Genomic DNA, 16,600 nt, shown 5'->3' with positions numbered 1-16,600 from the left:
ATTTTGCGTGACTTTTTGGAAAATCTCGACCGTTGCAATACATTTTGCACGAATCTCAAAGCTCAAATAATACTGGCTCCCTATCTCAAAGCTCAATTTCTGTACCCATGTCCATTTTCAATTAGAGACCGAACATGCCCTAAAAGAAAAGAAGGGAAGAGATGGGAATGAGACAGCTTTTGAATAGTGATTTTTTCACTCTAAATGGGAGGTGACAGAACTCGTCAAAAATCAACGCTATGCGAAGCTTTTCTTTCTTCTGAACCGTGCTTCTTCACCTCCGCTTTCTCTTCGCTTCTTCTCTTCTGGAACAGAGAAAACCGTCAAACAGGACCAGTCTAAAGTGAGCGTCTCCCTCACACAATGATTATTTTTTTTCCTTTCTTTCGCATCCCTATGTCTGGAGCACAACCTAGGATGTTCATCGGACCGGTTTGTTTGGTTTTTAACCGAACCGAAAAAGTTTGATTCAAATAATTCAACTTTTCGGTTTAATTGAACCGGTCGGTTCAATTTTTATTTTTTTTGTTTGTTCGAGGAAGGTTCAATTATTGTTGTTATTCGATTTTTATAGGTTGGTTCGGTTTATAATTATAACAGAACCGACCGAAGCTGCTCAAACCAAATGACTCCGCTGAACTTGCCAGTAACCAAACCGGCTGCATCTCTCTCTTACCTTCTTTCTCCCTCCTCTCTTTCTCGTTTTTCCCTCCCAAATCAGAGCTGGGGTTTATCCCTCTCCTCTTTTTCAAGTTCACCTGCCGGAAGAGGAGGTTGTTCTAGCTCGCCTTGAAAGCACGATTTGGAAGCATTTAACCGGTAAATTATCAAATGCTTTTGATTTATCTTTGCTTTTGGTAGGGAACGTGGAAATCGAGCCCTTGAATCATCTGAAATTCTGTTCTGATGAATATTTTGTTATTGAGTTGAATTGAAGTATCTGTAATTTTGTCAGTATCAGATTGTGGAACTAGTAATAACTTGGAAGCAGGAGATTTGTCAATACCAGTAGGGTTACATAACAATATTTTGCAACAGCAGTATCAGTTTATAGTATGACTTAATTATATGACTTATTCTCTCAGAAGGGCTGAAACGACTCCTTATAGACCGATTGCTGCTTCTGCTGGCACTATCTGCATTGTTATAATCTCTCTGGGAATATTTGTTTAAGCAATTTTCTGTCCTGATTAATGCCATTGTTTACTTATGTACCTAATATTTCTTCTCTAGATTCTGCATATCCTGATCTCCCTTCTTTCTATTTCTTGTTTTGGAACGACGTGCAGCAACAATGGAAGGTGGGCGCCGTTTGTATGAAAGAGTCACTTCATGCGATTTGCACTCAATCTGTCACTTCAATCAGCACCTGGTCTCCTTGGTCCGCAACTCTGATCCCACCGTTTTTTCTTTCTTCAACCAAAATATCAGAACTAAAGGAATCAAATGTGATTACTATACCTATGGGATCATGATCAATTACTGTGCCCAAACAAATCGGCTCAACCTAGCCTTTTCTTTTCTAGGACGGCTCCTCAAAGAAGGTTTCAGAGCTGGGGCCGTGACTTTCTCTCCAATACTCAAGGGCCTTTGTTCTCATAATAGGGTCGGTGAGGCTGCAACCATTGTGATCGAAAAAATGCCTCAGCTGGGATCTATACCCAATGTGATCTCGTACAACATTCTTATCAAGGGTCTTTGCTTCAAGGGCAACACTGGCTTAGCTCTTCAATTGCTTTTTAAAATGATTAAACATGGTGTTGAGAGTGAACCCAATGTGATTACGTATACCACAGTTATAGCTGAACTTAGCCAGGAGGGTGAACTCGTTAAGGCATTTGGTTTGTATAAACAGATGCACCTTGTTGGCCTTATACCTGATATTGTGACTTACAACTCGTTGATAAATGGGCTGTGCAAGAAAGGTGAAATTGACACAGCTAAGGAGGTGATGGATAGCATGATTTCCAAAGGGCTTGAACCTAATGTCGTGACTTACAACACTCTTATAGATGGGCTGTGCAAGAAAGGTGAAATTGGTAAGTCAGAGGAAGTGCTGGATCGCATGATTTTCAAACGAGTGGAGCCAAATGTCGTGACTTATAGCATTCTTATAGATGGGTTGTGCAAGAAAGGTGAAATTGATAAGGCAAAGGGGGTACTGCATAGCATGATTTCTAAAGGACTTGAACCTAATGTCGTGACTTACAGTACTCTTATAGATGGGCTGTGCAAGAAAGGTGAAATTGACAAGGTAAAGGAGGTGATTGATAGCATGATTTCCAAAGGGCTCGAGCCTAATGTTGTGACTTACAACACTCTTATAGATGGGTTGTGCAAGAAAGGTGAAATTGACAAGGCAAAGGAGGTGCTGCATAGCATGATTTCCAAAGGGCATGAGCCTAATGTCGTGACTTACAACACTCTTATATATGGGTTGTGCAAGAAAGGTAAAATTGACACAGCAAAGGAGGTCATGGATAGCATGATTTCCAAAGGACTCGAGCCTAATGTTGTGACTTACAACACTCTTATAGATGGGTTGTGCAAGAAAGGTGAAATTGACAAGGCAAGGGAGGTGATTGATAGCTTGATTTCCAAAGGGCTCGAGCCTAATGTTGTGACTTGCAGTACTCTTATAGATGGGTTGTGCAAGAAAGGTGAAATTGACAAGGCAAAGGAGGTGCTGCATAGCATGATTTCCAAACGAGTGGAGCCTGATGTCGTGACTTATAGCATTCTTATAAATGGGTTGTGCAAGAAAGGTGAAATTGATAAGGCAAAGGGGGTACTGCATAGCATGTTTTCTAAAGGACTTGAACCTAATGTCGTGACTTACAGTACTCTTATAGATGGGTTGTGTAAGAAAGGTGAAAATGACAAAGCAATAGAGGTGCTGGATAGCATGATTTCAAAAGGGGTTGAGCCTAATGTCGTGACCTATTCCACTCTTATAGATGGGCTGTGCAAGAAAGGTGAAATTGACAAGGCAAAGGAGGTGATTGATAGCATGATTTCCAAAGGGCTTGAGCCTAATGTCATGATTTACAACACTCTTATGGATTGTTTGTGCAAGAAAGGTGAAATTGTGAAGGCAAAGGAGGTGCTGCATAGCATGATTTCCAAAGGGCTCGAGCCTAATGTCACGACTTACAACACTGTTAGAAGTAGGTTGGGCAGGAAAGATGAAACTGACAAGGCAAATTAGTTGCTACATGATTTCTATTTCGATCTATGATAGATGGGTTGTGCGAGATAGGTGAAGTTACGAGAGCAAAGGAGTTGCTTCATTGAACTTTGAACTTGCTTCCGTGAAATTCTTATAAAATGTGTTTTAATTTCAACTTCTATTGTCTTTCATGAGATGCTATTATTCCCTACTGATTTAGGCGGTTGGTAGCTGATTTGGCTTCAATTGTTTCAAATGCATTGCTGGTTTTGTGCTCTTGACAAGGAAGGAGTCTGTTAGAGTGGTGAATCCTTCATATGTGAAGTAAATGGACGGATGGATGTTATACTTGATTAGATTTGGGGTTGTTTTGATAATTTAAAATGGGTGATTTAGTATATTTCTGGGTGATAACATTGTTGAGATGTCTTGGTATTGTTTCAAACTTCCAATGTGCTGGTACCAATTATCACTGTTGGTATCTAAAATATCTATTGATATTATGTACTACTATCTATAATCTGAATTGTGTTTTGGCGGAAAATTAAAGCTACAATGAGTACTAATTGCAATATTCTAAGTTCTTAGGTCTAATAAGCTACTAAATTGAGGGTCAATCACAGGTTATAAACAGTACATTGCATATTTGATGGAGACCATAGTAACTTCTTAATATTACAAACCGTATAAGGTCTAAAGCCCATATTGATAATTACACTCAAATATTGTTATTAATCTGTGTTGGTTCTAGTATGCATATATTTCATGGTACATTTCATAAATATTGTTATTTTTCTTTATCCTAATTGTTCAAACAAAAAGGTTAATTTAAAATTTCCTTGACCATTTATCAAAATATAGTTCAAAATCAACCATTGAAAATTCCAAATCAGTTGTGAGTATTCTACACCGTCAGATATCTTAGGAGAATAGATATTAGTAGGATCCGGACCCTTTAAAGTAATTCAAAATTTGAGTCTAGATCTGGACCGTCTAATAAAAATTTGAGACAATCCAGACCTAGGTACAAAGATCGGACGGTCCGGATTTGAACTCAAAATTTGAGTTAACTTTTAAAATATTTTTGAGTAAAGTTAACTTTTAAAATATAAATTCGAAGAAAAAAAAACAAGCCCCTAGGAATCTAGAATTGGGATAATGAAACAAAAAAATACTTATACCAAGTGGACTTCTGAGCCGAAAGAAGCCCTCATGAGTTTTACTATTTACTTTTTTTTTTTTTTTTTTTTGTAGTTTTAAAATTTATTTAGTTTCGCAGCATTCTATGAGCACAAACTCTACAACCACCATGAGTCACATCTCTAGTAAATCTCTTCCACAATTTCCACGCTCTCTAGTATATATAAGGTGATCAGATTCACTACTTTACAGTTTTAGATTAATTGAAAAATAGTGCCTATTTGAATAGCCGCAGGGATCAGTATTATTTGTGCTTTGAGATTCGTGATAATTTAAAAGAACAGTCCGGATCCACTAATTCTAAATATTACTTTTTGCGGTACATCCGAATTCAATTTCCACTGCCGTTTTATTTTTCTACCCGAAATCTGACGTTTATTTCTTTTATTTTATTGATAGTTAATCGATGGTAAATAGATATCTAACTTGCATAAAATTCACAGCCTATCTAAATTATAAGAATACGAGTAGTCTCATGTTTTTATAGCATTTCAGGTATTCACAAAATTTAGTTATAAAAAAATATTTTCATTATTTCCAACTACTACTCGAATCAAATTATCAAGTTTATCGGAATCGTTTTATTGTGCGACCTTTTCATTAACTTTTGAATTTCGTTGTCTTTCTCAAAACAAAAAAACTTTTGAATTTCGTTGTCAATGCTCTGAAATAATTAACCAACTCATTTTTAACTTTTAAAATTTTCAAAACTTTTACATATCTTCAACCAATATATTTTTAATGAACAAGCTCGTAATTAATCAGTTAAACAATGTTTTGATGATGTAGTGTCTAATTATTTTGTACTTATCTCTTTCATATAACCTATTAATTAAACACTTAAGACATAATTATGCGAATACAATTTATGCTTGTCATTAAATAATGTTTACCTAATTATTTATAATCTTGTTAATAAAAAAATATTGTTTGAACATATGCAAGTATTCACTTAAAATTTACTAACCTTAAAAATAAAATAAAAAATTAATAGGTCATATAGAATTTTGACAATATTTGTAAACAATTTTTTTTTTTTGTATCCCATGTTATTTGCATGTTATAAATCTCTGTGGACGTTGCCTTCAAATTTTTTGTAGCCCGTTTTCTTATAGTTGATTAGACCAATCTCCTCTTATAAATTATAAATTAAGAGATAAACCTGTTCTCTCGGGCGATGGTTTACTACTTTAAATGTTTTGCTATAAATAAATTAGTTATTCATTACATGATGTCATCTTTCATGCTATTAATTAATTTGTTTCTACATATACTGACAGATGGTTTAGTTTATTGCTGCTAATTGAATCTTAATTTAATAATGTTAATTTGTTGGTCTTTATGACTTATGAGGTGTATTGGGACCATATCTACTACTTGGTTTGGTTTGTGCCAGTACTGGTACATGCAAGTACTGGGTTTGATTTCTTAGGTTTGATGACAGGTGTTTGCTGGCATAAAAGAAAATGATCAACAAAAAATTTTCTGGTCAATGTTTCAACAAAAAATAATTTCAGGTCAATGTTTACCACTGGATTTGCAAAAATGCCCCTCTCACTGGCTTGTGTTTCAGGTCAATGTTAAGGGACTAATAATATTAAAATATAGTATTATCGTTCATGCAATAATTCATGAAATCTAATTCTGAACATTGTGTGTACGAACAATTTGAAACTTTAATATTTTAAAAAGTATCAAAATAAAATATGATTTCACTCAATTGAAACTTCTTATGCAGTACATTGCTACCTCACCATTGTTATGTATTTAATTTATAGATTTTTTTTTATTTTGATTTACAAAATTTACAGCCAAAATATGTTGCTTGACCTTAGTTTTGACCACTGGGTCTTATTTGAAAATGACCCAAAACATGTTAGAACTAAATCTGTTGTAGAAACAAGCATTAAATATGTCATTTGCAACTACATACATTAATTATTTAAGGTCATTGACTTCAATTTGGTTTATTTGTTAGAAAGTTACATTCACTAGCTAGCAATATTCTTGTTTGATATAAATTGCAATCAAACCAAATTTATACACTTCTGTAAAGATAAAGATGTTTATTTTATACACACTATAACAGTCTGATCTGTATCAACTATCAACTCCCTGTACAAATTTACTTTATTTTTATATAAATTGAATTAAAAATGATTTGAAATTGAACCCCTTGATCTAAAGCCATCACAAGGTTAGCAAAAGAACATCTTACAGCTTGAACTCTAGCGAGGATTTAAATAAATTGAAAACAGGGGATAAAATGCTAAAATTTCCAATCAGCAGGGTTTATTTCTGGTATTGGTAATTTTGTAAATGTTGGTCCAGTTTTGAATTTACAATTTGCAGATGATACTTTATTGTTTCTTTAAGCTGACACTCGAATGGTGGCTGCCCTTAAACTACATTTGATTGCCTTTGAGAATCTTTCTGGTATGAAAATTAATTATGCAAAATCAGAAATGGTACTATTTAATTTATCTGATCATGAAGGGTTACATTTGGCTGATTTATTTGGTTGTAAAATTGCTTCGTTACCTATTACTTATCTCGGATTGCCTTTACATTTTAAAAAACCAAGTATGATAGATTGGCAATCGGTGGGTCACCACTTTTTCAAAAAAAAAAAAAATGCTAAAATTTAACAGAATGTGCAAACGGAAACAAGAAAGACCAGAAACAGAAAGCTCTAATTTATAATTTATTGAGAAATATCTTCTCCTGAATAAAAAATTAAGAAGAATTAAAGTATCACGACTTCTATTAATTTTATGAGGATATTTAATTACAAGTCAAGCACAAGTGTAGAGCACCGTAATTTGTTGCACATACTTAAAGTAAATGGATCATTCTTTACATGATTGGTATGTTTCTACACCAAATTGACAAATTAGTAAGATAGACATTAAATTAAGGCACTCCAATTTTATTTATGAAGCCCACCAACTATAAAAGAACATGAATACCTAATATGAGGGCACTCCAATTTTATTTATGAAAATTAAGATTTTGCATATTGCAAAAAAAAAAAAAAAAAAAATTACATGGGCAAAATTATATACAAATGCCTTACAATTTTTCACATCTAGCACAATCATAATGACGACAAATATTCATTGCATAATGACGATGCACTTCATAATATTATATTAGTCATCTGAACATTTATTTTTATCAACATTAAATCGGCGACAATAGCATTTCTAATTCCTTAAGGTTGATACACGATCATCTATCTATATTATAACTTACAAGGTGCATATTTGTAACATTTTTTTTTTATGAATCATAATTTGACGTCGATGTCAAATAAAGCAAAATTTCTCAATATACGAATCATTTGGGGTTAAATTGGTGGACCATCTGATTTGTTACTGGCTTTCAAGTTTGTATTGCTAAAGTATCACGATAGTTTTACATTCGATCCCAGAATTTCAATTCACAATCAACTATAATGGATTTTTTTTCTAATTTTACTTTCGATCAAAAAATTTAGCTTTCCAAATATGGAAATAATTTGAAGTCAAATGAAGTTATCTATACCAGTATACCACTTATTTGCTGAGGTACTTCCATAGGCAGTAAAATCTGATTTAAGTTGAAACTTGTCTAAAATTTAAATCACATGAACCCGTAGTTGAATCTGAGATGATGCCAATTCGAAATGACCTATATGAAGTCCGCTTGATGTTTTTGATTCAAACATTATAATAATGTTTTAAAATTGTCCTTAGAAATTAACAAGTGATTTTGATTGTGGATTTGGGGGTGCATTAGAGAACAAGTGCGTAAAGGTGGATCACTTGAAGCAAATTTTGGGTTTTAAGTAAATCGGGCCATATTGGGCCTACATTTGAAATAAATATTTTGTTAGTAGCCTTTGAAGAAAAGATTTCTGACTTGCAACTTAGTAGCGAGTGCGATCCATGATTTAGTTGATTAATCGGAACAGACTTCTTTCTAAAGACAATTTCATACTCATATTCATTAAAATTGATTTTATCCATATTCTATTATTCTACCCATACTCATTAAGAATTTATCTTATTCTACTAAACCCTTACATGTTAATATTATCGGGTAACAAAACGGTAGTGGATGACAACGGATAATACTAATATAATAATTAGTTTTATTATATTTTACAAATTAAATATAAAAAATCATTCATTTCACAATTAATTATAATAAAAAAATAAATATGTAATCAATTCCAACTAAATTGTGTTTTAATAAATGAAGAAAATTCAAAAATACGAATATATATATTTAAGTGGGTTGTAAATTGAATTGTATATATATGTATATTTTATAATTAACATATAGGGTAACGTGTACGAAATAGTAATTACCTATATCCTTACTCATTTGGTTAACAGTTTTTTTTTCACTCATACTCATACCCAATAAGTTAACGAAAAAAACATCTTACCCATACCCGTCTTATCAAATATGATACGGGTCGGATAAACAGCTAAAAATGTATCATTGACAGCCCTAGAGAGAGAGAGGGGAAAAGGAGCATATGATATTGGGTGGCACTGAAGAGAATTTTTTCCAGCATTTAGGTACATCCCTTTCTTCGCCTTTTCTCATTCTTTTTGCAAAATTATTAAACCATTTCATGCATGAAATAATTCAGCCAAGTTCAGATTTGCTGTTATTTTTTTCATTTGTTTACCCATAATTACTGAAAGAAATTATCTTATGTTAATTATAACAACAAGAAGTTCAAACACTCAAATCCCATTTCATGGTTAATTTTAATTAAGGCATCTACCGGAATGAGGTGAAAGGGATGCCGACAAATAATTAGTTCTGGGGACGAGTTGGAGGTACTCATCAGCCAAATGCTGCATCTGCCCGGAGACGTCTTGTGCATGCAGTGGAAGTTTGAAGGTTTCATATTTTTAATTTCTAAATTTTCTTACATTTAGCAATACATTTTATTCTATCTATAGATCCAATAAAACATAAAATTCACGTGTGCTGCTGAAAGTTTCATGATGACATCTTTAAAAACAAAGTAAGAAATTATTTGTAATTGAAATTAATTAATTGTACTCATCTTAATAATAGTAAAAATATTCAAAAAAAAAATAAAAAATTTGATCTTAATGCACATTTTAATATATCCATCATGTTGTACGGTTTGAATCGACTGTTTGGATTTTAAAAATATAGAGTGTAATCCGATGTCACCAAAAAAGGGTGTAAGTGGATCCCTCCTTTTATTACAATGCACAATCCAAATTTTTTATTAAACATCAGTGATTGTAGTATACTACAAAGAGAGAAACATCACTCAATACCAATACATAATTTTTTTTTTTATTTACAAATCCATAGGCATCCCACACAACCCACTCACTTTACTCGAACTCAGAGTATCATGTAGGAAAACTAATACCATAACCAGCTGCGCTAGACAGTGGTGGTTACCAATACATAAAATATATCACATCGGACATATAGAAAATAAAACAAAAGGAATGGCTGTAGATCAAACCAGACCCAAAATCTTCATCACTGAAACAATTTTCTGCACTATGTTGACGATCCTCTCCACTATGGTGAGCCCGTTCTCCACCTTTTGCCACACGCTAAGTCCATTCTCCAGCCTGCCTTGACTGGTTGATGCAGGCCTTGCTGCGTTGCCATAATTGATCTGTGTCAGCTCTGATGAATTTAAATCCAGTGGTTGGCCGGAGGTCATGTCAATTGAAAGTGAACTGCTGGAAGAATAAATACATGTGAGTCAATTATGACGTCAATCAATTCAATTCTATTCAACAAATTTCGTGGGTGCCTAGGAGAGTGTTTGATTGATATCTCAAAGTTAAATATGAATTGGAGTTTGTGTGGCTTAAGTAATGACATAAATTAATATTTTTTGCCTCCTTTACATTCATATATAAATAATTTGAAATATAATAACTTAACAATGAATAACATTACATACCAAGAAAAAATGGCATCTTAATTTAAAATTGGAAGAGCCCAATTAAAAGAGAAATTGGAAGCCTCTTAATTTGAAATGAGAAATTCGAAAAGAGCCCAATTAAAAGCTCAGAACTAGAAAATTGGAAGCCCAGGGGGCAGTATTACTGGGCTTTGAGATTCGTGCCAAGTTAAAAAGAACGGTCCGGATCCACTAATTGTAAAAGATTTCCTTTTCTGAAAAGATGATGTGATTCCATGTAAGGTAAGACGCGCTTAATTTGGCGGGAAGAACTGTTAAAGGTTTCAGATAATTCCCTTGAGGATCCAAAGACCAAGATGATGTGGTTCCATAACAGCCACAGGTGAGACGTGCTTAATTTGGCGGGAAGAACTGTTCAAGGTTTCAGATAATTCCCTTGAGGATCCAAAGACCAAATAGAGACTGAACCAGTTCAGTGGTCGGAAAATACGAGCAATATATATATATATATATATATATATATACCATGTCAGACATCTATATATGTATGCGAGGGAGAACAAACGGAATGAAATTATGCCTAAAGCTATCTTTGAAATTAATAGTACAATTACAAATCACATGATCCAGAATATGGAAAGTTCTTTTGAGTCTGAGACTTGAGTTATTCCTTTAACGAACAAAAATTAATGGAAACGAATACTAGCTACTTAAACATTGGTTAAAGAAACAAGTAATTAACTGACAACAATAACATCATAACCCCAAAAACCCTAACTCCAGCTACCATATATATCAAAACAAATGAAATCAAAATGAAATCAAGGATGAACAAGAAACAAGTAATTAACTGACAACAATAAGATCATATATAACCCCAAAACCCCTAAAACTCCTCCAGCTAGCATATATATCAAAACAAATGAAATCAAAATGAAATCAAGGATGTGCAAGTACCTCATGTTAGGAACTTGATAAGCAATCCAAACTCTGCACCAGCGGATATAGCTCTGTAGCTAATGGAGGCTGCTATTTATTTTTTCCCGCCACTTGTTCTAATATACCTTAGGATCAACTTAACAAGCTATCGCACTCATTCACACTATGGATAGATTTGCATTTCGAAAGCGACGGGAGGAGGGATTTCAAGTGAAAAAGTTTAATAAAACCTTAGGACCATCTTAACGTACAGTTCTCCCCACAAAAACAAAAAGTTACCCGCAGGCGAGTCCGCGTTATATTTGATGTTCTTTCTAATAAAACTTAGGATCATCTTAACAACCTATCGCACTGATTCACACTACGGACAGATTCGCATTTGGAACGCGAGGATTGGACGAGGGATTCCCTCGTGAAAATGTTCTAATAAATCCTTAGGACCATCTTAACAGTTCTCCACAAAAACAAAAAATTACTCATCTGCAGGGAACTGGATCACCTGCCTCTAAAGTCACTACCGGGTGGATTTGGAGTGACTTTTAACATTTAAATATTTGATCTCAGGCCACTCCAAATCCATCCGGCAGTGACTCTAGGGGCAGGAATTCTTTACTCTCAGGGTGCAGTAGATTCAGTTCTCATCCGTAGGCTCTGCTGCTCCTTAGATTTGATGTCAAATGACAACTATACCCCAGCCATTTCCTAAAAAAAACAAAATAAGTTTTAATCATCTGCAGACTCTGCTTAGATTTGATGTTAAATGATAATTATACCCCTGCCGCATGAGCTGCACAAATTTGATGTTAGCATCATGTTTGGATGGAGAGCAGAGGAAGGAAGTGGAGGTGAAGAATAGAAGGGAATGAAATGGAATATAAATGAAGATTAACTTATTTAATTTTTTCGTGTTTGGATGATTAATGAGGAAAAATGAATTTAATTTTCTTTCCTGTCATATTTTTTATTTGGTTGATTAAAATTTAGAAGGTTAATGAAAATTAGGTGGTGGTTGTAGAATTGTGACAAAAAAATTGTATAATAATTATATATGTAAGTTATAGATTTTGACATTTGTGTTATTTTTTCTAAAAATATTTGCAACAAAATTTCTTTTCATCCGTTACACTCTAGATAAGGAAAAAAACCGATTCTATTAATTACAATAATGCAACTATGCAAGGTTAAACTTTTCACCTCCTGTACCCTTCACCTCTGATATAATTTTGTAAACCAAATACGATTAGATCGAAAATTTTCTTTTCTTTCCATTCCCTCCCTTCCTCTACTCTTCATCCAAACAAGTAGGGGTGTTCAACCGGTCGGTTCGGTCCAAACCGAAATAAAATAGTCAAACAGAATTGTTTTTTGGTTTTCAAAAATAAAACCGAACCGAACCAATTAAATTTATCAACCTATTAAGAACCGAATCGAACAACCACTAATGGAAAAACTGAAATTAGTATAGACCTATCTGGATCAGCTATATGAAACAACCGATACTAATACCTATCTGGATAGGTTTTTTAAAAAAAAATCTATCCTAACAACTATTCAGATCGACTTTTTAAGTGAACCAATCCTAATACTATGCTAATTAGGATCAGTTATTTGTAAAAATCGATCCTAATAGTGTTCAGATCGGTTATTTTAAAGAACCGATCCTAATAGTGTATACATTAGGTTCGGTTCTTCGAAAAAATCGATCCTAATAGTATTAGAATCAATTATATAAAGAACCGATCCTAATGTATGCACTATTAGGATCGGTTTTTACAAAGAACTGATCCTAATTCTACAAAAAATGTCGGTTATGCAAAAATAAAGAATTAGGATCGATCCTTTATAATAACCGATCCTAATACTATTAGGATCAGTTTTTTTGAATTAACCGATCCTAATTCTGCAAAAATATTGGTTTTGCAGAAAAAAAAGGAATTAGTATCGGTTCTTTCTAATAACTGATCCTAATACTATTTTGTAAATAATTTAATACTATTATTTTTAGAGATCTTAATATTTTGATTTAAATAATTTTGTGAAGAAAAAATTTTCTTGTATGCCAAAAACAAGGTTCTAAATAGCGCACTATAGCGGCGCAAAGCACCCTAGACTGACCTCTGGTATGGTACCAAGTCCAAACTCAGCAGTCAAGCAATAAGCAAAGACCACTGGTATAGTGCACTAAAAACATAAAATTTTAAAAAGTGATTACACCAGCATATAAAGCATTCAAAAAATACACAGAATTGACACAAATTTCAATTTATTTGGATTCTTCTATAGTTAGTTATGAATTTTCAAAATTCAGTTATCGAAAAAACTTTAAACAGCCATAACTTTTGCTAGGAAAGTTGAATTTGCGCGTATGACGACTTTTCAAAAATGGGATGACAAAACGGATCCGAGTATCACCTCGGGGGTCATATTTGAACATCCAAAGCATCAGAATTTCAAAAAAAATATCGTTTAGTGCTCAAAAACTTGGTTTAAGTTTTCGTTCGACGGTAGACGTATAATGATCGGTATTTTGTATAGTCAAAAGCCTAAGAGATTATTCAAGAATTATTCATATAATTATTTTAAAATGCATTTGCTATTTATTATGTTCGTTTGTCTATCTCCGAGCAAATGGTATATGTCAACAATAATCAAATAATCCAATTATTCTCTCTCCCGCTCTCCAATTATTCTCTAAAAAAATAAAAGTTGACATTATTGAGGCAATCTAACTATATTTTCTTTTGTATATTTGAATAAAATAAATTATTAAGAATCAAGGCCAAGTCCTTAATTAGTATTATCTTTAGACTTGTAATATCTAACTGACAGATCAAGTCAAAGTTATAAAGAGTTACGGCATCACTTCATAAATAATTGAGATGATTACTTTAGCCCCCTGTGCCAAGAATTTATTATTTCAAATGTTTCTGGGGCACCTGTTCCAGGAGGAAAGGTTGCACCACTCTCCACATATAATGGAGATGATTACTTTGTTACACTAAGCATAAAGACTGTTCTATTTTTATTTATTTATTTATATTTTATTTTTTCGAATTAATCGATCCTAAATCTGCAAAAACAAAAATTATGATTCGTTTTTTGAAACAATCGATCCTAATTTTTTTTTAATGTTGGTTCTGCCAAAAAAAAAAATAGTATCGGTTGTTTCAAATAACCGATTCTAATAATACTATTAGGATTGGTTTTTTTGAATTAACAAATCCTAATTCTAATTTGGCACTAGGATTTATTTTCATTTCGCGCCTCTGTACTTAGCCAAAAATTTTGACTCTCAATACTATTAGGATCGGTTCAATAAATAACCGATCCTGATAACTCCCTATATAACCTGCTTAGGGTTCTTATTTTCATTTCACGCCTCTCATTTTCAACTTAGCGTCTCTCTCTCTCTCTCTGTGTGTCTCTGTCTCTCCCTCTCAAATCGTCAAACCTCCGAGTCTCTCTCTCTCTATCTCCGTCTCTCCCTCTCCTTCGTGTCTCTCTCTCTGTCTCCGTCTCTCCCTCTCAAAGCCAAGCCTCTCGCACTTCCAACTCAATTGTGACAATTTTTAATTTTTTTATTGTTTCAAAACTTAATTATTGGCGTTTGTATATTGTTTTACAGTCGTGATGACATCTCGCTCAAGTTACTTAATCATCCGACCAATCAACTACCACGGTATTAGCTTTATCTAATTTTCTCATTATTATACTTTTAAAACACATTTATTTTTTGTATTTTTCCATCTAATTGTTTTCTTTGCTTTTGTTTTTCTGGGTCTTTTCTAATCTCAAGTGATGTGATTGCAAAAGAGGTAATTATCATTTTTTTTATTGTTGTGTTTTACATTAATTGCATAAATGTGTCTATTGCATAAATGTGTCTATTGCATAAATGTGTGTTAATTGAAGAAATAGCTCAATCAGTCACTTGCATGTTTCTTAATTAAATTTTTTAGATTTAAATTTATTGTTATAATATGTAATGCATTATATCTGGATTCACAAAATGTTGGTTCTGACAAAAAAGAAAAGAAAAATTAGGATCGGTTGTTTCAAATAACCGATCCTAATAGTACTATTTGAATCGGTTTTTTGAAACAACCGATCCTAATTCCATTTTTTTATTAAAAAAAAAGCATTAGGATCGGTTGTTCAATTCCCTTTTTTTATTGTTGGTTCTGCAAAAAAAAATATTAGGATCGGTTGTTTCAAATAACTGATCCTAATAGTACTATTAGGATCAAAATTTTGAAACAACCGATCCTAATTCCTTTTTTTTGGCGGAAACTCGAATTAGGATCGGTTGTTTCAAATAACCGATCCTAATTAGTACTTTTATGATCGGTTATTTAACCGATCCAGATTAGTTTAGTATTAGTATCGCCCGGATCAAGATTGGTTAAATTCTGATCTTAATGTGCCTAAATAACCAAACCTAATTCCAGTTTTTCCACTAGTGAATTGAAGTAATTTTCGATTTATTCGATTCAAACTGAAAATATTAGAGTTGGTTTAATTCATTCTCTCTGACAGAAAATAATCCAAAAAAATCACACAATGCAACTATGCGATTAAGAACATAGAGTACATTTATTGTGGTTTAGGAGTGTAAACGGTCAAATACGAATAATTACAGATAGTTAAAAATCTTACCGTATTTTTATCTGTTATAATTTTTAAGATACAAATACGGATACAGATAGTCTCAAATACAGATACAGATCGGATAATTTAAGTAATTTTATGGATTCGAATCCGAATAAACGGATAATATCCGATCCATTTATGTTAAAATAACTCAGGACACATCACACATCCACCGTCTGATTCCATCAATCATTCCATAATTTGATTAACGGGGCACTCCTTAAACGGATTTGATTTATCAATTTTAAATCCTCTTGAGTTATTAAACGCGCTGAGATCATCTTCCCGCCTTTGACTGTTGACCTCGTCTCTCTGCTTCGCTTGCTCTCTCTTTCTAGCACCTCTTGAAATGAAAAATTCGACAAAAGCCCAATCAAAATTTTGGAACTTCCAAATTGGAAGCCCGCTAACTAAGGTAAAGTGTGGTGATTTTTCTTTTTCATTTTTTCATTTAAGAGTTTTTGTTTCCTCTTTTTCATTTTCCATCTTTGTACAGCTAGCTAGTGTGTGCGATGTGCAGTATATATGGAGTTCTTATGGCACAAGAAAATCTTGCTAGCAGACGCATTGGATCAAATCCAAGCTAGCACGAGAGACAAATTAACTATATCTGTAATATACTCAGACTGTACGCAATTAACTTAAGGTTATACTGTTATATCCTGTATTTTTAAGATTGATTAATTATTATAAATCATAAATTATGATTATTTAAA

General features: G+C 33.1%; 1 pseudogene across 1 annotated transcript in view; it reads left to right on the top strand.

Moving 5' to 3' along the window:
• Positions 1 to 851: 851 nt before the first annotated feature.
• LOC144575385 (uncharacterized) overlaps positions 852 to 16,600 on the top strand; it is a 62,726-nt pseudogene continuing 46,977 nt past the window's right edge. The window contains exon 1 of the transcript XR_013518436.1: positions 852 to 2,030. The product of XR_013518436.1 is annotated as an uncharacterized LOC144575385 (transcript). The remainder of the gene's footprint in view (positions 2,031 to 16,600) is intronic.

The sequence above is a fragment of the Carex rostrata genome, chromosome 24 (assembly GCF_964058835.1).
Source record: "Carex rostrata chromosome 24, lpCarRost1.2, whole genome shotgun sequence".
Lineage (NCBI taxonomy): Eukaryota > Viridiplantae > Streptophyta > Magnoliopsida > Poales > Cyperaceae > Carex > Carex rostrata.
This window is presented reverse-complemented; position numbering and strand designations above follow the sequence as displayed.